Source organism: Eptesicus fuscus, chromosome 8, assembly GCF_027574615.1.
Source record: "Eptesicus fuscus isolate TK198812 chromosome 8, DD_ASM_mEF_20220401, whole genome shotgun sequence".
Taxonomy (NCBI): domain Eukaryota; kingdom Metazoa; phylum Chordata; class Mammalia; order Chiroptera; family Vespertilionidae; genus Eptesicus; species Eptesicus fuscus.
This window is the reverse complement of record NC_072480.1, coordinates 29264148-29288818: the sequence shown is the minus strand read 5'-3', so window position 1 is coordinate 29288818 and position 24671 is coordinate 29264148. Positions and strand designations below refer to the sequence as shown.

At 40.8% G+C, this 24671-nt stretch overlaps 1 protein-coding gene and 1 long non-coding RNA gene across 2 annotated transcripts in view; one reads left to right on the top strand and one right to left on the bottom strand.

The window, feature by feature from the left end:
* DIAPH3 (diaphanous related formin 3) overlaps positions 1–24671 on the top strand; it is a 564474-nt gene that overhangs the window by 525520 nt on the left and 14283 nt on the right. The window lies entirely within an intron of this gene.
* Positions 514–2283, bottom strand: LOC114232960 (uncharacterized). Its single transcript, XR_008556737.1, has 3 exons — positions 2256–2283; positions 1037–1119; positions 514–575 (listed from the first exon to the last, which is right to left on the bottom strand). It is a non-coding gene; the product is annotated as an uncharacterized LOC114232960 (long non-coding RNA).

Genomic DNA, 24671 nt, shown 5'->3' with positions numbered 1-24671 from the left:
GGGACACAAAGATTGTTCAACATACAGAAATCAATCAATGTAATATACCACATTAACAAAATAAAGGATAAAAGTAATGTGTTCTTATCAATAGATGATAAGATACAACATCCATTTATGATTAAAACACTCAATTAAATAGAAGAAAAGTACCTTAACATAATAAAGGCCATGGATGACAGGCTCTCAATTAATATCATACTAAGTGGTGAAAAACCGAAAGCTTTTCCTCTAAGATCAGGAATAAGACACTGGTATTCAACATAGTACTGATAGTCCTAGTCAGAGCTATCAGGCAAGAGAAAGAAATAAAAGTTATCCAAATTGGGAATGAAGAAGTAAAAGTATCACATTTTACAGGTGACATGATCCTAAAGACTCCACCAAAAAAAACTATTAGAAACAATAAACAAAATACAATGAAGTTGCAGGATACAGAATCTATGCTGATATTTTTTAAAAACATTGAAACTGGTGTGTTGGAGGGATTACCTGGGAGACTAGAAGGAGATTGATTCAGAGAAGCAAACGGAGACCATATCATGAAAATCCTTGATATACTTCTTGAAATTTATCTAGAAATAAAGAATATATCTATATATTTTCATATTTTGTATACTCACTTCATATCAGGAAGAAAATCTTCAGGGCTTAAAAACTAGCTTTAGTTTTACTATTGTTGTTAATTAAAAAAAAAAAAGTTCTAAGAGTAAAGTTGTGTCCTGCCTTGTTATAAATGTGCCACTAAATATGTAGTGTGAAGAGTCAGGGAAGGGGTGTGTGTGTTTTGAGGTTGATCACACTCTATTGTCATACATTTTTAAAACAATAGCTTTTCCACTTCTAGCAAGAAAACCAATGCAGTTATTCATTTTCAAATATCTTACATTTTGTTTTCTGCTTCAACAATTTAAAATAACCACAATTAATGAGTTAAGCATGGATTTTTAAAAACATATATAAATAGTTCATTCTTTAGTGTATTGTGTTAGGTGACAGGAAGCTATCTAGTTAGAAGGATAAGGCATCTTCTCACCTGACAAATGAAGATTTTAAAGCTAAGAATGCCTGGAGGTTTTATATTGTCTTTCTTCTTCAAGGTATGTAAAAATGTGATTGCTATAACCAAAAGAGAAAATAAATATGAGTCTTCATTTTCTAAGATTAGATGAAAGGATTAATTATGGTAAAAGATCTTAGGAAAGGAAAACAAACAGTAAGAAGAAAAGGTTGAAAAGTTTAAGGGCTAGGTTTCTTCAGAGATTGATATTAGCTCTAGGCTTACTTAACACTTTTACAAATAACTTAGAGAAGGCCAGAACTTGCTCAAATATCAGGTTTTAGAGAATGCAAAGCTTTCTAGTAGGAAAGAGTCAATAAATTGGTGAGCATCCTCAGGAAAGATTCATGCAGCTCTGTGGTGGGCAGCTGAGTGTTGAAATGGGCAAATGCAACGATATATCGCTGGTATATTTGAAAATCGTGTGTGTGTGTGTGTGTGTGTGTGTGTGTGTGCATGTGACTTCAAATAAGTGATTTTTTTTTTTCTGTTTTTGAAAGGCACCTGGTTTCTTTGAAAATCTGATTAAAAATATGAAACTTTCTCTAGGATAAAGCTGATAATCCCCACAATAAGAAGTAATATTTCAAGGTAGTGGTCTTGAATTAGTTTTTAAAAGTTCAAAAATAATTTTCCTTAATCCACTCATTCAGTGAGTAAATAGCTATAAACCTGGTCCTATATTAAGTACTGGAAACACATAGAGACCAAGACAAACTTGACCTCACACAGGTTACAGTTTGGGGAGGGAGATAGGTAACCAAGCATTTGTGTTGTAATGGGATAACTGTCCACCCTCATGCTCCATGCTGTGGAAAACTGGAGGGCACCTAATTTAGACTGTGGGAGACAGGGATTTCAGAGATGACTCGGAGGACAATCTAATTGTTGCCTTCAGTGGTTACCTTCAGTCAAAATTTTACCCAAAAAAAGTCCAGACGCAAAACTTTATGTCTATTGCAAACATTTAGTATCTGTAGATCTGATACACTTAATGATAAGTACAATGGAATGAAGCAACTAATAAGAACAGAAGGACAAGAACATTTTTTTAAATGTATGCTTTTTGGGGAGACTAGAAAACAAAAGCTGAGAGAGCAATATAAGATAGACATGTATATATGTATACATACACATAAATATAAATTACATATATATTTTTAACAGAGAATCAATATTACATTAAAAGACTTACCAAATCCTCCAATATTAGAATAGCAGATATATATTCTTGAAACTCGATTTAGGTAACTTCCTTTGCTAAGAAATAAATTTCTGTACTCATTATCCTCAAGATGGTGCTAGAAGGAAATACTAATGAAAATTAAGATTTTTACAAATTTTAGAATGACAGAAGTACTAAGATAATCTGTTTCACATTTAAGATAGATTTAACCAGGACCATGCAATCTTTATTACTCAGGATAATGAAGACTTACTATCACAGGAGACAAACCCTGGATCTCATTGACTTACTCAGTAGAGGGGTGTTTCTCTCCCACATGAGGTATAGTGTGGGCCAGGCAACCTCTCACCAGCATGTAGCTATATCCTCTACAAGACCAGTCCCTGCTGAAGGAAAGGGGGATGGAGGAGACATTTTGTTTCTTAACTGCCTCATCCCAATTGTGACATCAACTAGTACTGAGGCCAGAGCTACTCACATGGCTCCAACCTAATTACAGAGCAGTCTGGGAAAATGTAGGAAGCCACATGGAGTATTTGGTGAGCACTGTGTCTGCCTCACCCTCTAGCATCACATTCTTTGGGGGTACTTGTCAGCAAAAATATTGCACGGCCTAACAGGAGTTTGTGTGTGCCTACATGTGCACTCTTTTCCAGGGTTCTCCACAAGCTCCCAGTACAGAAATAACTGGCTACTGTCACAAAGATTTCTGGCTGAGTGATTGCTGGATAAAAGGTAGAGAGATGTGCTATAATTAGAATTGCTATTTTCTCACCTGTCCTTCCCGAGGATAGAAATAATGAGCTAAGTGGGAAAATGGTGGTACCACTACACAAAATAGGGAATGTAAGGAAGAAGAGCAGGTTTTTCTTTCTAGGAGAAAATTAGTCTGCATTTAGACATAGCAAGTAGAAGCGGGAGATGGAGTGGGGGCAGGAGAAGGAGGAGAAGGAATAGGAAAGAAGAAGGCAGCAACATTCTATAGACAGATGGAAACTGGTGTGCAGCTAAGGAAATGTTTTAGCATAGAGGTGTAATATTTGCAGCCACAAGCCTACAGTTGAAGCCATAGAGATGGGCGAGCTCTTTATAGGAAGGTGCCTACTTTAAGGTTGACCCAACTAGTGTGTGAGCTTGGAGGAGGAGGAGGAGGGTTACAGGGTAAATGAAGCAAAGGAACAGTATGTCTTTAGGAGTAGCAAAGATCTCTATAATAAAAAGCCAGGGTGTAACAACTGATCACAACCAAAGGCTGACCATCCGGAAGTCAGCGCTGGGTTGCCATGGCGACCCACCACTGACTACTATGGCTGCAGGCCCAGTGACCCAGCAGTGACTGCTGAGGGGGCTTTGAATCAGGCCTGGAAAGAGACCTGAAGAGAGAAGCAGGGGCTGATCTGTAACATCTGAGGCAGCTTTTGACCGGCACTTGCCTCTCTCTTTCCCTCCAAGCCTGGCCAGCAGCCCTGCGTCCATTTCTCTCCAGGCCTCCACGAGGGCTGCTGATCAGCCCCGCTTTTCTGATCAGGCCCCGTTGATAGGCCCAGAGATGCTGACTGGCATAGAAACGGGCCAATCAGAACCAAATCTAGGTCAACTGTGAGGAGGCAGTGGCTGCCTAGGAGACAGAGCTTTTGACACTGACTGGCATAGAAACTGACCAATTAGAACCAAATTGGCCAGCAGAGGAGGGCAGTAGGTGGCAAGATCAGGCCGGCAAGGGGAGGGCAGTTAGGGACGAGATTAGGCCAGTAGGGAGGGCAACCAGGCTGGCAGGGGAGGGCAGTTGGAGGTGAGATCAGGCCAGCATGGGAGGGCAGTTAGGGGTGATCAGGCAGGCAGGCAGGTGAGCAATTAGGAGCCAGCGGTCCCAGATTGCGAGAGGGATGTCTGACTGTCGGTTTAAGCCTGATCTTGATTGGGCCTAAACCAACAGTTGGACATCCCCCAAGGGGTTCCCAATTGGAGAGGGTACAGGCTGGGCTGAGGGAACCGCCCCCTCTGTGCACGAATTTTGTGCACCAGGCCACTAGTATACCAAGAAGTTTGGAAGAAATAAGAAAGGAAAAAATAGCTCTTTCCACCAAATTTAGAGATTAGAAAATCCAACCGCCTGTGCCATCTCAACCGCCTGTGCCAGGTCACTCACTGCTGCCCTTTCCCAGGGGGCTCTGCTTCCAAATACCAAACTGTTCAAAGCCCCTGAGCTGTAAGGAAGTCCTGGAGAAAATCCAGCTACAAATTAAGATGGAGTGAAGGACTGAAGTCACTTTCTAAGAAAAACCTGGAATTTTGACGAGTCTCTGCATAACAGCATTTTTTGAAAAAAAGTGGGACACTGGGAAATAAATTAGAAAGTCAATATTGAAATGAGTGCTATTGAATGGACATCTCATGTTTGCCCTGGATCTCTTTAGGAAAAGGCATCTAGTCCCATCCTCTCTGATGAGGGTTATGGGAACCGCCTCTTAACTGCCCTCTTTGCTCCACCCTGTTCTCTTCTGGTCTGATCTGAATGTGGCAGCAGGGTGAGTGAGCTTGCTCAAGCGTAGGTCAGAGTAGATTACGCTTCTTCTCAAAACCATCCAGGGGGATAAGAGCCCAACAGGGTCAAGCCATCTGTGCACCTCAGCTCTCTGACCTATTTGTGCTGCTCCTGTCCTGGCTTACTCCTCTCCAGCTGTCCCAGGTACCTCGCTATCCTAGAACACATTAGTGTCTCCTTGCTGTTTCTTCTTCCTGGAACATTTTCCTTCCAAAATGTAGACATGCTCACTCCATGTATTCCTGCAGACCTCTCTGCTCCATTTTCACTTTATCAGAGAGGCTTATTCTGTATTCTGACCATCCTTTGTTAAAATAGCCACCCCAACCCTCAGTTCATTACCCTGCCTTTTTTCTCCAATATTCTGACCACCCTCTGACATGTGATGTGTTTACTTGTTTATCTCTTGTGAGTGGCCTCCTGCCTTACCCCTTGGAAGCCAGCTCCAGGAGGCCAGGGACCTCACCAACTGTGCTGTGGGCTCTTCCTAGAACAGAGCTCAACCCATAATAGGAGTTCAGTGACTCATTGTTGAACAACTGGGTGTAAAAGATGATCCTTTGCAGTCACCTATATTTTATTTTTAATAAGAATATTTTAACATAAAAAAGAAGATATAATGCTCATTTTAAATTTGTATAAATTTAGCTTCAGGAATTATTTATATTTCATTTTGCCTCAGTGAACACTCGCCAGCAGCTGTGGGGAACCACTATACCATGCCATCCTAATTCTCTTAGCTCTATTAATCCTTGCCTGGTAGTATTTATGATATCGTGGGAAATAAACCACTTCACGCTGATTTATGAAATAAGAATATTGCTTACTTCCTGTGCTTTAAGAAGGCTGGAATATGATTTATTATGCTATTTCTTTTGTCAAGATATGCAATTACAATACTTTTTCATGCACTAATTTAGCAACACTTGTTTTTTGCACATTTACTCCATATGTTTGTACAACAGAGATTTTTAAAAGATGGATGAAAGAAATGTTTGCTGGTGCTTTGTTACCTTTAGTATCATTAAATATTATTTTCATATTCAAGTTGCTTCAGTAACTGCTGTGTTCTGAAGTTCTGATTTCCAGATATAGCATGTTGTCATATAAGGTTTATTGTTAATTCTTTTGTTTTTCTCCTTTGTATTTGTTTTGAGGCAGTAAAATAGTTTTGTGTTTCTTCATTAGAAAAAACATCATTTTAAGTTATTTTAAGTCCTTGAAAAGACCAATTTACCACAGGGAATCGGAGACAGCAGACGGGAAAAGACTTTAAAACTCCACATTAAGCTCAGAGTGAAATTGTAATCAGACAACCAATTATTCAATTTTCTTAACCATGCACTTTATAAATGTCAATGCAATAACTTGTCATAGGGAGAAAAATAATAAGAGCAAGAAATATATTGATAGGTATAAAAAGGAAGACATCTTTGAGAGGACGTTGCCACCATTTCAGTAGTTATAAAATAATTATTCTTTGGTTTATGCACATCTGGGCATATGTATTGATTGAACTTTCCTGAGTGATTAATTCTTGCCAGTACATAACAGAGTTTGTTTTTTTCTTTGACTACCAGAATTTAAAGTATTAGTTGGAGAGAAAAAAGCCAGGAGGATTATTTCCTACAAACACAATTTTATGTAGAAGCAACCATTGTTTGCAAGCACAATTAACATCTTAGAATGAAAGCTTAATTATTCACTGTTTCTAACCCCTTTCTTGGAAAAATAAAACCATTAGCACAATAAGCAAGTAGTTGATAATAGGTTAGATGATTTTAAAGTTGTTTTTAAACATCATGAACATGAGTTGTGTGTGTGTGTGTTTTTTGTGTGTGTTTTTTTGTGTGTTTTTTTTTTTTTGTTTTGTTTTTTTTTTGCTTTTATCAATAGCTGGTCTTTATCCATAGCTTGTGTAGGTGTAAAAACCAGTTTCCAGTCCTGGGATTCAAAGTTGCTCCAAGTATCAAACATGTCACATCCACTGAAGGGAGGAATGATTCTTAGATGTGTCACACATTTACAGTCATACATGTGTCACAGCCAAAGAGGCAACTCAGTCTCCTGGCAGCTATTGGCCATTCACGCATTGTCTGTTGGTAGTGATATTTAAATAAAATATATGTGACATATATATAATATATAACAATAATAATAACAGGTTGCTACAAGAGCCTCAATTCCTTCTTTGAAAACCCCTTCTGCCCTCTTACCTATGTTATCGTCAGCATGTGGAGTACAGTGTGTAGAGCATGTAGAGAAGGTGCTATTTATTAATATTTTATATTGATGTGTTTGAATTTTTACAACTATCTTTAGGTTATATAGCCCTCAATATACCATATGCTGGTCAAGTTCCTAGTCAAGTTAAATGATTCGGAGGTTTGGAATGAGAGAAACCACATCTCTTAGGAATATGATTCCTTAATTCATTTGAAATACAACTCAAAGTTAATTTTATAAGTAACAAGGATAGAATTACAAGTTTACTTCGACTTACTTTCTGAAAGCAAATCAAATACATCTCAATTAATAAAATGCGAAGATATTTTTGGTTTCTTTATTAATCATTTACATAAAATCAGGAGCCTACTTATCACATACAAATAGAGAAAGCACAAAGCACTGCAGAAAATCCGTTTAGGGTAACGGGGTTACTGCATCACAGCGATCTGTGTCAGTGCTAGTATAGGAAAGCACTCCTAACAGTGCATCAATTTTCACAGCCATTTCCATTTAGTAGATTAGAAAGCAATTGTAAATAGCGTAAAACCCACATTAACTCCTGTCAACATCCTGCCTTTTGCTCAGTTATGGATTTGTTTTAAGTAACAGTGAGATCTAAAATGATTGCATTGCCATCCCAGATTGTGCTATACATATGAATGAATCCATTGTAATGGGATGCATGGCACTCTATAGCAGGCATTTGTCCTCCCAACATGGTAGCAGGCTCGTGACATACGGACTCATGGCATTGCCTCTAAGAAATAACTCCACATGATCTCAAGTAGAAATTGTATCAACGGGCAGGTGTTCAAGTTGCCCTAAATTTTATATTCTAATATTTCATTATTAACAGCCACCTGTTGTTTAAATTCAAAAATCAATCCAGATGATATGAAATCCATTAAGCTATTTCTAAAAAGGATTGTTAATTTAAATATGTCTTTTTGATTTTTGGTAGACTATCTTGATTGATCTCTGCCCAAAAGTATAAGGTCAAATAACCATCTCATCCAAATGGAAACTAGTTAAGGGATTGGACCACTTAGACTAGGAATTATTTTGAATGGCAAACAGAAGCTGCAGCCTTGCCTTTCAAGCCTCTTCAGTAAGGATGTCATCTTCTGTTTGGAAGATGAGGCTGTATATTTTAGTTTCTGGTTTTGCTTGATTTTTAAAGATAACCACATTGAGAGGTTTCGGTGGTAGAACAAAGAATTTCTTTTAAAGACTTTTTTTCATATTATTAAATTAGCAGAAAGGCTACCAGTGCATATCTTTTTAATTGCTTGATTCAGCTCGACTTGCCATTCTTTTTTAGATAAGGGTCATTTTATTCCACTACTTAATGTCCTTTTGTTGGAATACTTCTTATTTTGGTTAAAAATGTCAGACTAACTTCTAAAGTACATCTTTAGTCTTCAGAAGAGTAAGTGCACATTTCATTGCCTCCAGCTGGGCTGTATATCGACAGTTCACTTATTAGCAGATAATTTACCTGATTGTTGACTTCTCTTCTTTGTCCGGAACTTTGCTGTTGTTATAGTTTTGTGATGCTTAGGAGAAGGGGCAAGTGGCCAGTTGATGGAACTATTTGTTTAGTGACTTTTACATGTGGAGTGCTGGACTTTGTGCTGTACACACATTGCACTGTCTCACTTCATACAGTCTCCCTTCAACTTGTAAATATTTGAAGAGGGGGAATCACCTGGATGTATCACAGGAGTGGTCACTTTCAAAAACATCATTTACTTGGGAAAGCAAGTTCTAGGAAAGAGAATGTAGGTTTAGAATTATTCCATCTGGATTTACTCATTCCTGCTCTAGCCATCACCCGAGTGTCAGTATCAGAAATGAGAAACCATCATGGTGCAGGTCTCTCAGGGAAGACATTTATGTTTGTCTTCAAATAAGTATCAGCTACACCCAGGAATATTTACTCTCACCCCCTTTTCCCTCTAAAGGGGATGCTTAATGGGACCGGCCACGTTATATCTATGGGAAGCCTGGGTTTCAAGTCAGACAACAGGTACGATGAAGCCAAACTAGTAACCTACAAAATGGATACACTGGAATCTATGGCAGTGGTTCAAAGTTAGAAAGATGATTAGTATGCTGTATTTATTTTTATCAACTATGGCACTTTATGAAGCTCATGGAAATAATCTTGGTAAATTATTCAGTCAAATACATTTTACATGAGGGTTTTACTAACAAGTTAAAAATTATTTTCAACTACATTCAGTCAGTCAGACAGATTTTGTTCTCCAGGTGGTTGTGTGTTCTTTGCGTCATAGCCTATTTGGCAGCACTCTTTGGAACCTGTGAATATTTATTTCAGGGCCCTCTCAATAATTAAGAAATCCACATTCAGTACCAGACATTTCAAATGTCTAAACTTTATTTCATTCTAGAACTATAACATGTGGTTACTCTGTTTTTGTTTCTAATAACATTTTCCCAACTATCAGGAACAAAGCAAGTATTTACTAAAGTCTTATGTTCACCAGGAAGGTGCATTTTTGTTTATGATGAAGTTAGCATGTGTGTACTAAACAGAATATTTCATAATTTCCATGAACTATGTCCTTGAGAATTCACTTTTGGCATTACTTTTAAAATGAGGATTATAAAGATCTTTTAAAACTCAGATTAGAAAGTATAATTTCCAATATAAATTATGACTTCAAGTTCATCGTTCAAGTAAGAAACTCAAATTTTTCATGTAACTTTGTAACAATTTTTCACTATTTTGAAGTTCTCACATGCCTCATGAATGTTATACAAGCTTTGTTATTTTTTTCTAATTGGGGTAGTATGCTATCTTCTGCAATTTGTTTTCATGTTACATTGCAATACTAGGGTTCTGTATAGTCTATGATACCACTTTACTACATAAAGACTATCAAAAGAACATTTGCTTTCATTGTTTTTGCAAATAGGAGAGAAAGATTTGCCTTTTTCAGCAGGAGGAGATGCTCTTGGCAGACAAAAACACATAATCCCTATATCTGGACTGATAGCCAGCCATATGCACTATACTGCCAAACCGGTCATTAAAAAATTGAATCGCTTTCTTACACCTTACACCAAACAGCTGTTGCCCTTAAAACCCCTCCTCAGCCCCCACCTTAGGTTCTGTCTTCACAGTTCACCCAGAGTAGGTTCTGATTGGTTGGTTTCTATGCCAGTCAGTGTCAAAAGCTCCACCTCCTAGGCAGCCATTGGCTCCTCGCAATTCACCCAGATTTGGTTCTGATTGGTCAGTTTCTATGCCATTCAGCATCTCTGGGCCTATCTCCGGGCCTGATCATAGAGGTGGGGCTGATCAGCAGGGGCCTCAGGCTGCTAGCGAGTGGGCTGAACTGCTGACCTCTGGGAAAGAGAGAGAGGCTTGGCCTTGCCAGCAGCCTCTGCCACTGCTGATCAGCCTCGCCTCTCTCTTTCCAAGAGGTCGAGACCTGCCTTCTCTGCCAGGACCTGCCTCTTCTGCGCAAGGCAGAGGAGACACTGGGACCAGCCTCCTGCATGCTGTGCAGAGCTGTGGGACCCCCTGGCCTCACCGTGTGGAGCGGCCACCAGGCCCTGCCTCTGCTGTGCGCACAGCCATCTTGTGACGACCATCTGTGACAACGTGAGGGCATGATGCCACCTAGGCTATTATTAGTATAGCTTACCAACCTTAAGCAGGATAGAGGAAGGCCTGGGCTCCAATATTCTTTGGTTTTCAGAAGATGGGTTATGGTCATGAGCCATGCCAAGGATTTCAGACAGGTAAGAACATAGACCTGGGGTGAGGAAGAGAGTATGGAAAGACTGAAGGAGGGGTACAACTAGAAACTATTTACCTAAGTGACCTTTTGGCTCCAAATTCACAATTAATTACTTACCATTTGCACTCTATTCTTAGCCCCCTAGTCCTAAACCTCAGTCCTCCTTTTTCTCACCCAATTTCATGGATAAAGTCTCAGGATTCAGAAAAATAGCTAAGACTTAAAATATGAAAGCTGATATTCTTTTCTAGAAAGAAAGAAAGAAAGAAAGAAAGAAAGAAAGAAAGAAAGAAAGAAAGAAAGAAAGAAAGAAAGAAAGAACTAATAATTTATCAAAGCTATGAGGAATCTATACTAAGTAAGATTGGGGAGGGGGGGGAGTTTCATGCTATTTTTAGTTATCAAAAGCATAGAACAGAGAATACCATCAACTACAACTATGGTGTTCTACATTCTAAATTCTATACTTGGCTTTTTAAACCCTTTTTATCTTGTCTTAGGCTAAATGGGGTATTTTAGTCCCAGTGTGTACATTGTATAAGCTTTACACTGAAGGGTCAGGATTATTTTTGACTAATGTTTACAAAGGATCAGTGGACTGAATCTTTTTGTTTATGTTACACATGAAAAAATACAGTTTACTTAGTTCTAAACACTCTCCGTCAGCCATCTGCAAATAGGTGGTGTCCTGGAATATAAAAAAGTTCCCCCTAAATTTAAAATGTACTTGAGCTGAAACATTCTTTCTTCTTCCTTTTCTACTTTCTCTTCCTCTAGCCTTGCTTCTGTATTTTGGTAATGCTACTAGTTCTACATGCATTAACTAAAATTCATCTGTATACAGGCTGAAATGTCAGATGAACTTTTATTCTGAATTTTATCCTGAATCATGTGTTTACGGTGAGGTGGTTTCTTATAGTAAAAAAATATGATAATTTAACAGGAGCAGCATAAGGAAACAGTTGAAATGTGCCAGTTTTTATTTTGTGCTGATCCTTTACCGTAATCACTAAAACATTAATTATGATGAGGCAGACTTTTATAAGCTTGGATTTTATATAGGTCAGCCAGAATTGGTGTAGGTTGATAATATGGCACACGGCGATTAAAATAACACTAACGTAATGAGTAAGCAGCAATTCCCATCTTGCATATGGGGCAGAGTCTATATAATTTTCTTGATCTAGTCATCCTTTCTAAAATCTAAGAAGATAAGATGCTTTAAGATGCTCCAATATGGATCGCTTTTGCTTATACACTATTTTAATCCTTTCCTCATTAGTTCTTTCTCCAGCAATTGCTTACATTTTTTATGATTGAAAAGCATCTGAAGGTTCATTGCCCAAGTCCCTCCCCCAGTATTCCTGCTGTTATTTCCTCAAACACGTGAGACCCTTTCACATCCTGGTGTTTAGTGCCTGCTCGTCCTCCTACCTGGGATGCCTCCTCCCATTAGGCTTGATAGACTTGTACTCATTTGTCAGCTCAACACAAATGTTTCTTCCAGTCTTTGGAAGCTAGTTCCTCTGTCCTTTGCTCCTGTGACATTTCCCCCACCCCCATGCCCCACTCCCCATAGTTCTGTTTTAGCACTTATTTATAATTTATTTGTTTTAATAACTGGCTTCTCCGTCCTCGATCTGAATGCCTCAGGGTCTAAGACTTTCTTCATCTTTGCACCCCCAGCCGCAGCACAATGGCTGCTGGGTACATAGTAGGCAGTCCATTATTGTTGCTGGAATTAAGTAACCAATTAGATGAAATGTCTGAGAGACGATCTTCTACTTTGAAACTAGTTGTATTCCCAAAGTTAATTTTTAAATCAGTTGTTTTGGAACTCAAAGCAGTTTCCCACAGAAACAATGTTATGAATGTTATAAATGGTGGTTAAGTTACCAGCTAGCCCTCAAGAGTCTATTTAACCCATAATGTAGCTTAAACACTATGCAGTTGTAATGAAAAATAGCAGAAAGCAACACTGTTACAAATGTGCAGTGTTTTCATTACATTAAGTACATACAATTCCTCTTCTGAGTAGAAACTGCAATCCAGGGCACATTGTGCCAATGGGCAGGCATAACATGACCTGTCCAAGCTCTGACACTGGCTTGCCTTATAAATCATTTAACTTTACTGTGCCTGAGTTTCTACAAATGTCCCCTCCCCCCAAATGTGGTATTTCTTGCCTATTCCCTCTGAAGAAAAAGCAAGGTGATATATATAAGTACACATTGAAACATAGAGCACAAAGTGGTATAAAGTACCCACAGAAAAATGAAATTAAAGTGAATTATGAACATTTAGTGGAGTGGAAACTCAGTAGCAGAGTTGGGGTTTACCCCTCAGCTGGCCTGACCCCAAGCCTGGGCGCTGGACAACCACCATGTCACCCTTCCTCTTAATGAGCTGCTCTGGGTGTGAACTGATCTTTCTGGGCTTAGTTCCCTCTCAGACACAGTGACGTTTAGATTAGATGACCTTCCCATTCTTTTAATCTGAATGTCGGTACTTAACATTATTTGGACAGAGTGGTAACTTTGGTGGGATCAAAAATGTCCTGGAGGGATAATAAATATGGTCTAAATGTATTCAGTTTTCTCTTCTATGATTAGTTTCCTTCAAGCACAACTTGCATACTTATATCTTCACTAGAGGCCCGGTGCACAAAATTGTGTGCGGGTACGATCCCCAGGCCTAGCTTGCTATCAGGGCCATCTTCCCCAGCTGCCGGCAGCTGGCCCCACCCCTCACTGCCACCCACTCCGGTTCCCCGTTTGTAATCCAGCAATGGGAGCCTAATGGCCAGGGAAGGGACTGAGAGGTGGGCTGTACCCGCCCACTCACGGGCCCCACCCGCTGCTGCCGGTCACTCTCTGTGTGTGGGGTGACTGGCGGGGTGGGGGCCTTGGCCTGGCACCGCCTGCATCCCCCACCACCCACCCTGGTTTCCCATTCACCATCAGTGGCGATTGGAGTCTGCGGGCCGAGGGGAGGGACCAAGAGGTCGGCCCATTCCTCCCACTCACCATTCCTGCCCCCCCCCGCCACCACCCACACCAGTTCCCCATTCCCCATCCAGCAATGGGAGCCTGTCAGCCAGGAGGGACTGAGAGGTCAGCCATTCCCACCCACTCGCTGGCCCCACCCCCGGAGCCGGTCGCCCTCTGTGTGTGGGGCAACCAGCGGGGTGGGGGCGTTGGCCTGGTGCCGCCTGCATCACCCACCACCCACCCCGGGTCCCCGTTCGCCATCAGTGATCAGAGCCTGCTGGCCGGGGAAAGAGTCCAAGAGGTGGTCAGCACCTCATAGTGACTGGTTGAGCGGTCGTTCTGGTCATTCTGCCGTTGTGGTCGCTGGGCTTTTATTATATAGGACTGCTTGATAAGATTTTTTTCTTTAGTCTGATGAATACGCCCACCTTAAAACCAACTTGTTCCCACATCAGAGTCTACATAGAAATTAACTTCTGTAACAGTGTCTTCATCCAAACTTGCAGAAAAGCAGCCTTCTTGTTCCTTACTCCAAATTCTGGTTTCTCCCATGAAGAGGGTAGCGTCCCTTTACGATCAACCTAGGAATTTCTCAGTTGATTCTGGTGCAGTAGGTGTGTGCTCCAGCTAACCCCTAATCAGATTTGCTTCTCTATTAAGAGCCATGTTTACTCTCTTATTCTTGTTTTTTTCAATAGTAAAATATCAAGATTTGGTTTGCTTGTTTGTTTTTAGGCATGAGAGTGTAAATAAGTTCCATAAACCAATGTACAAATGTTTATGAGCCAGTAATTTTAAAAAGACAACAAAAAGAAAGCTGCATGGATCCTAAATGGATATGTAAATAAATGCACTCCAGGCCAGAGATATTACAAGAACAGTCTTACATTCTTCATAGCAAGGGTTAGCATGGAAATCAGGGACTGAACAGCAGCGATGCCAGCAGGTGATACTTGGTCAACATTATCCCATGGCGTTTAGCTCTCTCTTTCACTAGCTCTGACTTCCTGCTTCTCTTTCATGGGTGGCCCCTCTAAAGTCTGCTTGCCCATTGCTTTACTGGCCTCTTCCCTGGCATGCTGCTCTGAAAACTTCGTGAACATGTTGACTTTAGTGCAACTTACTTTAGTTCATCCTTTTGTACCACATCACCTGCACTTCCCAGTTTCCTAGCTCCTTCCTTCCTTCCTTCCTTCCTTCCTTCCTTCCTTCCTTCCTTCCTTCCTTCCTTCATTCATTCCTTCCTTCCTTCCTTTTGTGTGGGAGGGTTAGAATATGGCTAGCAGGGGTCTGCTGTCCTCCTAGCAAAATGCCTGCCTGACTAGAATACCTCCCTCCTCAGGCTCCACGCCCTCTTTATTTTCAGCCCTATAGTTAAACTTCCCCAGAAAATTTGTGGAATCTTTTCTGGAAGAAAAGAAGTTGGTAAGTTCTTGGGACTTTTAACTTGCTGTAACTAGATTCCCATTTATCTCTCCCTCAATCATTGCTTTCCTTCTGTGCCTGAGGTTCAACTAGTACAGAATAAACATGTAACTCCTATTAGAGAAACAATTGCTATTGGTTCAAACTCCATTACAAAAAACATTTTCTGTGTGAAATTTCAACACACATTGAAGCTAAAAAGATTAGTATCAGATGACCTATGTTATGTGTTTTCTTGATATGTTCATCTGCATAACTGTTACTTGTCCTGAATCACAACATCTACAGGGTGGGATCTTTTAGCATTTTTAGATTTTTTTCTTAGGTGGGGTTTCTTGGAAATTGTGAATTATCTCAAATCCTGTTGTTACTACAAGGCTCAACTGAGACTGTGCCATTGTGAAGCCTGCCTTCATTTCAACTATTTCTAGGTTGACCTTCTATTGCTTTTTGTTGTTATTGTTCTCATCTGAGGATACTTTTTTCTATTGATTTTTAGAGAGAGTGAAAGGGAGAGATGTGGGGAGAGAGAGAAACATCAATGTGAGAGAAACACATTGATTGGTTGCCTCACCTCCTGCATGCACCCTGACCAGGGTGGGGAATGAACTGCAACCCAGGTACGTGCCCTTGACCATGAATTGAACCTATAACCCTTTGGTGCCCTTGATCAGGTACATGCCCTTGACCATGAATCGAACCTACGACCCTTCAGAGCAATACTGGCCAGGGCCCTATTGCATTTATAGTGTGCACAACTCATTTGGCACCTCAGTAACACTAAAAATGAGCCAACGTAAGCTCTTCTTTTGTTCATGGTCCCTTTCAGACAAGCAAGAGTACCTTAAACTTATTGGTATGTGGCTCTGCAACTTATACATATAGTTGCTCAATAAACATTAATTGGTACATTATTCAATTACATATTTACTTAAGTTGAAGTTTTCAACTGATTTATTTTTTTCCTTTTCAGTTATTTTTTGTGAGTGGCTTTGATTATCCAGTTGCATTTTTACCATCAATAGGTTATGTCTATAAAGAGAACTCTACAGACATTTTTAATGTTTGAGGAAATAAATTGAATTTAAAAGTTCAGATTTTAAAATCACAGATGAATGTTGTGTTAGCGATTAACTGTAGCAAACATATTTTCAAACAGTTTATCTAGCTGAGAATAAGGCAACAATAGAGCCATCCCTTGTGGCCAGAGTTTCAATGGCTTCCTTCAAGTCGGCATTTTAAAGTTTTTGTTTTCTTCTTTCTTTAATCTCTCATGTTATGAATAATATTTAGTTGAACTCTCAGAGCAACTGGGGAAAGAAAATCTTTGGTGTTGATTTTGGATAAAATATGAGACATTTACTTCTGTGAATTTTAATCTCAGAAGAATTTAATACAATCTTTTGTTCTTTAGGCTTATGTGTCATTCAAATATTTAAATTTAAATACCAGAATGTTTTTGACCACAAGAAATCCCACAGGAACACCTAAGTATGAAAATTTTCATTATGAATATCTATAGAATGTCATTATTTTAATTGCCATTTCAGCAATTCCCCGATGGTACTAATGCATTTGGTGGTCCTGCTTGTCCTTCATGGGCAGTTCATAGACTAGTCATCCTGATGTCACACTGCTTTGCAGTTCTTTATTTCTCTGAGCTTTTGAATTTACCTATATTTGCTTAGCAACCAAGTTAATTATTTAAAATTATTATTTTGCCTTAGCCCTTTTGGCTCAGTGGTTAGTTTGTCAGCCCAAGGGCTGAAGGGTCACGGTTTGATTCTGGTCAAGGGCATGTACCTTGGTTGCAGGCTTGATCCTGGCCCCAGTGGAGGCACAAGCAGGAAGCAACCAATCGCTGTGTCTCTCTCACATCATTGTTTCTCGCTCTCTCTTTCTCTCCCTCTTTTCCACTCTAAAAATCAATGGAAGCCGAAACCGGTTTGGCTCAGTGGATGGAGCGTCGGCCTGCCGACTGAAAGGTCCCAGGTTCGATTCCGGTCAAGGGCATGTACCTTGGTTGCAGGCACATCCCCAGTGCGGGGTATGCAGGAGGCAGCTGATTGATGTTTCTCTCTCATCGATGTTTCTAACTCTCTATCCCTCTCCCTTTCTCTCTGTAAAAAATCAATAAAATATATTTTAAAAAAAAATCAATGGAAAAATATATCCTCAGATGAGTATTAGCAAAAAATAATTATTTTATTTAACTACTCTCTGAATCTTTTAGATATATTATTTCAAAGCACTTAGAGATGTCAGATTTTGTGCTGAATTTTTGTCAAGAGTTAAACCTCTATTTCCTATATTTTGATTTAATAAAGTTTGACCTCTATCTAGAAATTTCAAAACTTGATTGATTACAAGGTGCATAAATAGATCAGAAAATTCCTGTTTTCTTTTAAAAAATGTATTTTTTGAGCACAAATTCTTACATTAGATCTGAAGTTGTGTGAAATATAATTCATTTTTATATGTGTGTGTTTTTTTTAAGTCCAAACTAAGTTACTTCTCTCTGGTTTAAACATGTTGGTTGATTTTTAGACTTGGATGAATTCCAGGGTAAGTTGCAGTTGGATGTGACTCAAGCACCCAGGAGCTGTCAGGATGGCTCAGTGATCTAACGCCGGTGTCCTGCAGCTCTGACTGTAATCAGCAGATGCTGCGGTATTACCATAAATGTTCTCCTAACTGCTTCTGTCAAAAAGAGAAAATTCGCCTGCACCGAGTCTGCTGCTTCTGATTAAATCTAGTTTGCCTTCTTTTGCATAATTAATGTCCCATGATGTTCTCTAACCTTTTGTTTTTAATGTTGCCTCTTGGTCTAGACTCACTCTTTATTGGGAGGCTCAAGTAAGAGCAGACAAAGAGAAGTGGATGGTGCTTTTACATGAACTCTCCCCCCTCCTCCCCCACCTCTGGCTCTGAAGTTGATACTGTGTTATTTACCACCACTTGTCAAGATCATGAGAGGTTCTGGTCTCTGCAATGTTTGCATTGTTGTGCCCCTGCTCTGTTCTCCTGAAGGCAGTTTCTGCAATGCTTTGATGCACATGGTGTTGCCTCAGGATGTGTGATGATAGGATCTGCTGTAGGATGGCTTACCCTGGTGTGTAAACTGATCAACCTCTGGCAAAAAAACAGGTAAAAGGCTTCTTCGTTTCTGCAAAACTTTCTGTACCTCTCTGCCTGGCAGGTGTGGCTCGGTTGGAATGTCATCCTGTATACCAAAAGGTTGCAGGTTCGATGATTGGTCAGGGCACATGCCCAGGTTGTGGGTTCAATGCCCAGTTCAGGTGCATACAGGAGGCAACCCATCGATGTTTCTCATATCGATGTTTCTCTCTCTCTCTTTCCCTTCTTCTATCTCTAAAATCAATAAAAACATACTTTAAGAAAAAACTTTCTGTAACTCTAGCCCAAAGTAAAGCACTGTGTTTGCCACCACAAAGTCAGTGTATACAGAGCAGAAGTACAGCAGGTCCTAGAATAATTCATTTTGTTCAACATTCTTTTGTTACAATATTGATGAGGGGGAAATCGATTTTCTGTGGAGGGCACTGTCTGTGGAGTTTGCATGGATTTTCTACTGGTTCTCCGACTTCCTCCCACATCACAAAGGTGTGCACTTCAGGTGAATGCGTGTGTCTGTGTTGTCCCAGGGGGAGTGAGTGTGGGTGGGTGTGGGTTAATGTATGTATAGCTCACATTTATTTCATTATTAATATTAGAAGTGTTTGGGGACTTTATTTAGCAGTTTGGTGATGTTTTTGTGGTCAGAAATATGCCATAAGGATTTAACTCTTGTTTATATCAATTTGCTTATGGTAAAATTGGTTTCTTTCTATGTTGTTTCTCTTAAAGTCACAGCTTCCAATAAGCTATGGACGATGTTAAGTGGGGATGTACTGTATGTTAATAACGAATACCCTGTTTTGTCAGTGAAAACATTTTTTACATCCTCTCAATGGGAAAAGACCCTGAAGGGCCACAAGTGCTTCATCATTTTCCTTTTTATCCTTTCAGAACCTGTGAGTCCTCCCTGGTAACCACCTGTGAGTCAAATTTTTTGTTTCTTTTTCTAGTGGAACATTGATGTGAATAGATATCCTTTGTGACATTATTCTTGCAGTATAAGGTTAAAAAGTATATGTGATATCTCTAAGGCACTAAATCCGCCAGTAGTGAGGGCACATTTACTGCTTAGAGCTGCTCTATTATCACAGTATCTGAAACAGGGTTTCCACCTGCTCCCTTGGTTTCAGAAGAAAGGATGAATGGCCAAGCTTCACACTTTCTGCGGCTTATCTGCTTTGTTCTCCTCTGTGAGATTCTGCTAGCAAATATTTATCAGATCATTTTTAGTTTTATATTTTCTTCATACAATCAAAGAACTTTCTAATAGAAAAGGACCTCAGAAAAGGGTTCATTTTGTGACTGACCAAACTGAACCCAAGTGACTGATGGACAGCTATGGGCAGTGGCACATTCGGTTGGGAGATTTGCAGCTCTTCTTTTTTTATTTAATATATTTTTATTGATTTCAGAGAGGAAGGGAAAGAGAGAAAGAGAGAGAGAGAGAGAGAGAGAGAGAGAGAGAGAAACATCAATGATGAGATATAATCATTGATCAGGTGCCTGCTGCACACAGGGAAGGAGCCTGCAACCCCGGCATGTGCCCTGACCGGGAATCAAACCATGACCTTCTGGTTCGTAGGTCAACAGTCAACCACTGAGCCAAGCCGGCTGGGTGGATTTGCAGCTCTTAACGACTGAAATTTCAATGTAGATTTTTGTTTATCTCATATTAAAACCAAATAAAGGAGAAATATGAAAATTTCAACATAAATATATCAGTCCCTAAATAGATTCCATGTAAAAACAATCTGTTGTTGTGATAAACAAACATTTTTTTGTTTTTTGTTATTCAAATTCTGTTATTACAAACTCTTTAAGTATATAGCTGCTTAGATCTTCTGCAGCCCTAATATGGTGTTTTTCTATATGACCACCAGCAATACCACTTTTCCATCTCCGTTCATCATCTCTTCCTTTAGCCAACCTCTTCTACCACTGAGAGCACCCCCCGCAGCAAAGCAACTGATGCATGACCCAGAGACAGTGGCATGTGCCACAGGACAGGGGGACTTCCGGGTTTCCCTTCTGCACCTGCCTTTTCTTAGCTGTCACGGGGGTAATCCCCTTAACCTCTGAGCTCAGTTTCCTGGTTGGTGGATGGAGATAAGCAGTGGCCACCTCACAGGAGGAGGAAGTGGATCCACGAACCTGCTCTGAGATGTGTGTTGACAGCCACAGAGGAGGAGGAAGACATGGGAAAGGCAAGAATACAGGAACAAGAGGCTTCTATTTCCTTACACCGGAAATTTCAATGGTTCCTCCTCGTCTGTTTCCTTATTCCCTGGGTATTCATGAACATAATGTGTTAGTTACTACTCAAAAAAGTCACAGATGTGTCTTTTAAGATATTGGAAAGTGAGAGTGGAAGGAAGTCACTTAGAAAAGCACCAACATTTTAGGAAAATGTAAAATGTTTCTCTGGCTCTCAGAATAAAGAATCTCCTTCCCACCCCCAGCCCCTGAAAAAACAGCTTTTCACAATTTTTTTCTTAATAAATCTAGATGCACTGAAATCCTCAAGTTTGATTTTAAATGTGTTGCTGTTATCATACTGTAAGAGGAAGCTGTCAGTTTATTTTAAATGGCAAAGACCTATAATTCAAAAACATTACAGCTGCCATTCTCTTCAGATATATTCAGAATTTGGATATCCACCCACCTTATCCCCAGCAAATTAACAAATAAATACACATCACTGGATTTATCACTTTAACTGTGAATTTAATAACTACATGTAAGCGTAAGTTAGTTGGCTAATGGAATAGATTACATTGAAAGTAATAGAAATGAAGTTTTTTCTTTTATTTTTTTTAATATTAGAAGAGATATCTAGAACAATTATTCCAAAAACATGTATGGCTCTGTTTTCAGTCAGAGCTATATGATTTTAGGAGTGTCTGTTACTAATCTGCCTGCTGTGACCATTGGAAAAGAAGCCCAAACACAGCCACTTTCCAGACTTGTGAGGAGAGACATGTGCCTTACCTTTGTATGGGGATCTGCACTCATCAAAGAGCTGCCCTATATACTGTTTTTGTCATAAAATCCTTTGTGGGTTTGGCTTATTTAATCATCCCCAGTAAACAAAGAAAAGTGCTGGTCTATAGAGATTAGGAGAGAATCATTCCAGGATATAATATATGAATGATAGAGCTAAAAAGACACCCTTCCAATTTTTCCTTTCAGATGCAAGCTAGCCCATGATAGAGCACCCTCTGATCTAAGTAGTCACAAATGTAGAGTTTGCAGCTAACCAGATGAGTCAGAGAAAATTGCCTTTGATTCCCTTTCACGTAAATCCAAAGAACAAACAAATCAATGAGCATACAGCTTGATAAACAAAAGGTGGTCTGTGGCAGTAAGCTCAGTTAAAACCAAATCTGTAGAGACAGCAGGGAGGGGAGTAAAGCTAAACTGGCCTCCCCCAAAAGGGCCTTTAATTTGCCTGCGGAGATCATCATAGGCCTCTCCAGGAGCCACAGCAGCAAAACTGAGGGCATTGCTATGGCCTAACGGAGTAGCTGGCTTTGATAGTTTCCCTGTATAGTGGGAATGTTAACAACAGCTTCAAAGAGTATGTGAGAACTAATCAGGGTAATGTTTTTAAAGCTCCTCTTCATGCCTGGCATTATCATCATAATCACCATTTGGATAAAGCCAGTGAAAGATTTCTTTAGTATAATGTAGTAGAGGAGACAGATATCTACACTAATAATATAATAAACAGATATGTAAATTGACCGTATCTCCGTGACGCCCACAGCCAATCAGGAGCAAGTATGCAAATTAGCCTGACAAAGATGGCAGGGCGGGGGCTGGGCAGGACACCCGTGGTGTCACAGTAGTGATTTAGTGGGCATTCCTGCCCCCTGACTGCTTGGGGCCCACATGCGTAGGCGCCAAGCGGCCGGGATTGGGGTGGGGTGGGCTGCGGCAAGCCACTCAGGGCCTACACATGCAGACACCAAGCAGCTGGTGGCGGGGTGGGCATCCCTGGGACCCCGCCCGCTTCAAGCCTGTGGCCAGCATACATATGTGTGCACTGGCGCCAAGCGGCTGGGGTCCCAGGGACGCCACTGGAGTGTCTGGTCCTGTCAGCCCGGCCTGGGGGCTGCTGGAGTTCACAGTTCTTTTCATTTGTGCAGCCCCTGGACTGGAAGCGAGAACCAAGAGTACTTTGGAAGCACCAGGAATGCTGAGAATTGTAGTTCTGGTGGCAGATGTGTTGCGGGATCTCCTAGACATTAGAGCAAAGTGAGCCTGGAGCAAGTTAATGTTGTGGGTGAGGGATGGAAGAAAAGCAAAGGTGAGAGACATAAGTGAAGTCACAGTGTTGAGGAAAAATTAAAGGGAAGATATCCTGCAACTTCTAGGAAATCTCCACCAAGGGAGCAAAGCAAAAAAAAAAAAGACCTCTATTATTCTGTGAACACCAAACCAAACTGGGTTGGGGCCTCAGACAATTCGCTTATATGATTGCAAAGACAGACAGAAACTCCCGGATTGGAGAGTGCTCCCCTGAGGGCTCCCAGATTGGAAAGGGTGCAGGTCAGGCTGAGGGACCCACTGCCCGTGCATGAATCTTCGTGCACCGGGCCCATAGTTAAATATATAATTACCCAAGCACATTATGCTTATGGAAAGTGCAATGAAGGGAAAGAACAGGGTGTTATATGAGAATGCATGACAGGAGTATAGGGGTGGGGTTTAAGGACGGTTCTCTGGAATTGACTTCTTGTGCCAAAGCACTTTGACCTGGTTTTAGAATGATCATGGAAACTGGAACACCAGTCTCTTAAGAGAGGCCCAGATAGAATGATGAATTCAGACCATTGTTCTCCCTGTAATAGAACATTGACAACAAGAATAATAGGGCACTAACCACAGTGAAAGAACAGTGGAGGCAGCCACTCTTCTCAACAATATCTGGAGCAAAAGCATCTCAAATTCAGGGCTTCTGATTACAAATCCATTTGCTTTTTCCTGTGTTATTCTTCAAATCCTGCCTAATTCAGCCTTTATGAACTATTCCTGTGACCAATTTCATACCTGCATTTCTACTTAGTTCTCTCCATCTGCCACCTTTCAGTCAGCCCCTCTATAGCCTAGTGCGTTAGTTCTCCTTAGAAGATATCCTAGATAGGCTCTTCACAGTCAACATTGCTTGTGTTCCCGTCCATGATCTACTGCTACAGGTGGCACCCCCTCCAGTCTTAGACATTGTTTAAATCCAACACACCCACAGGACTTAAATATTTCTGTTTATTATTTAAGAGGCATGGATCCTAATTTTGCTAAAAGCCATAATAGATACCAGATCCAATAATGTATTTAAAAAAATGATAGACATAATTGACTACTCAAAACACTTTGAGCAGTCTTGCCATTTCTCCTTGTTATGTAGGGAAGATAATAAGCAAATATCTCTGTAGATGTTGGTATAGTGATGTGATTAGATTGTAAGCCTCCTGAAGGCAGGAACCCTGTCTGCTCGTTGTCTGCAATCCCTGACGCTTACTACAGCGTGGTCACTATACATACTCAGCATTTCATACTAAGTGAATGAAAGCGTGTTTTCCATCTTGTATCTACTGTATGCCCAGAAATGGTTAAATATAGCCCTTGCCCTCTTTTTTTTAAAAAATATATTTTATTGATTTTTTACAGAGAAGAAGGGAGAGAGATAGAGAATTAGAAACATCGATGAGAGAGAAACATCGATCAGCTGCCTCCTGCACACCCCCTACTGGGGATGTGCCCGCAACCAAGGTACATGCCCTTGACCGGAATCAAACCCGGGATCCTTCAGTCCGCAGGCCGAAGCTCTATCCACTGAGCCAAACCGGTTTTGGCAGCCCTTGCCCTCTTGATTGTAGACTCTTATGATAACACTAGAGGCCCGGTGCATGAAAATTCATGCACTGGAGGTGGGGGTCCTTCAGCCGGCCTGCCCACTCTCACAGTCCAGGAGCCCTCAGGGGCGGGAGGTGACCTGGCGATCAGGGGGAGATGACGCCCCCATCACACCTCTGCTGCTGCCACTGCTGGCAGCTCAAGCCTCAGCCGGCCCTGGTTACCTGAGCCTTGGTCGGCCCTGGGCGGCTGGGCAGCCACCATCTGAGGCTTGCCTGTGCCTCGGGTTGGGCCTGGGGGACTGGGGGACTGAGGGGACTGGGCGCCGCCATCTCGTGGCTGTGGGCGCTGCCATCTTTGAGGGTGGAGCAGTCAATTAGCATATTCCCTCCTTATTGGCTGTGGGCGCTGCCATCTTTGAGGGTGGGGCAGTCAATTAGCATATTTTCTCCTTATTGGCTGAGGGTGC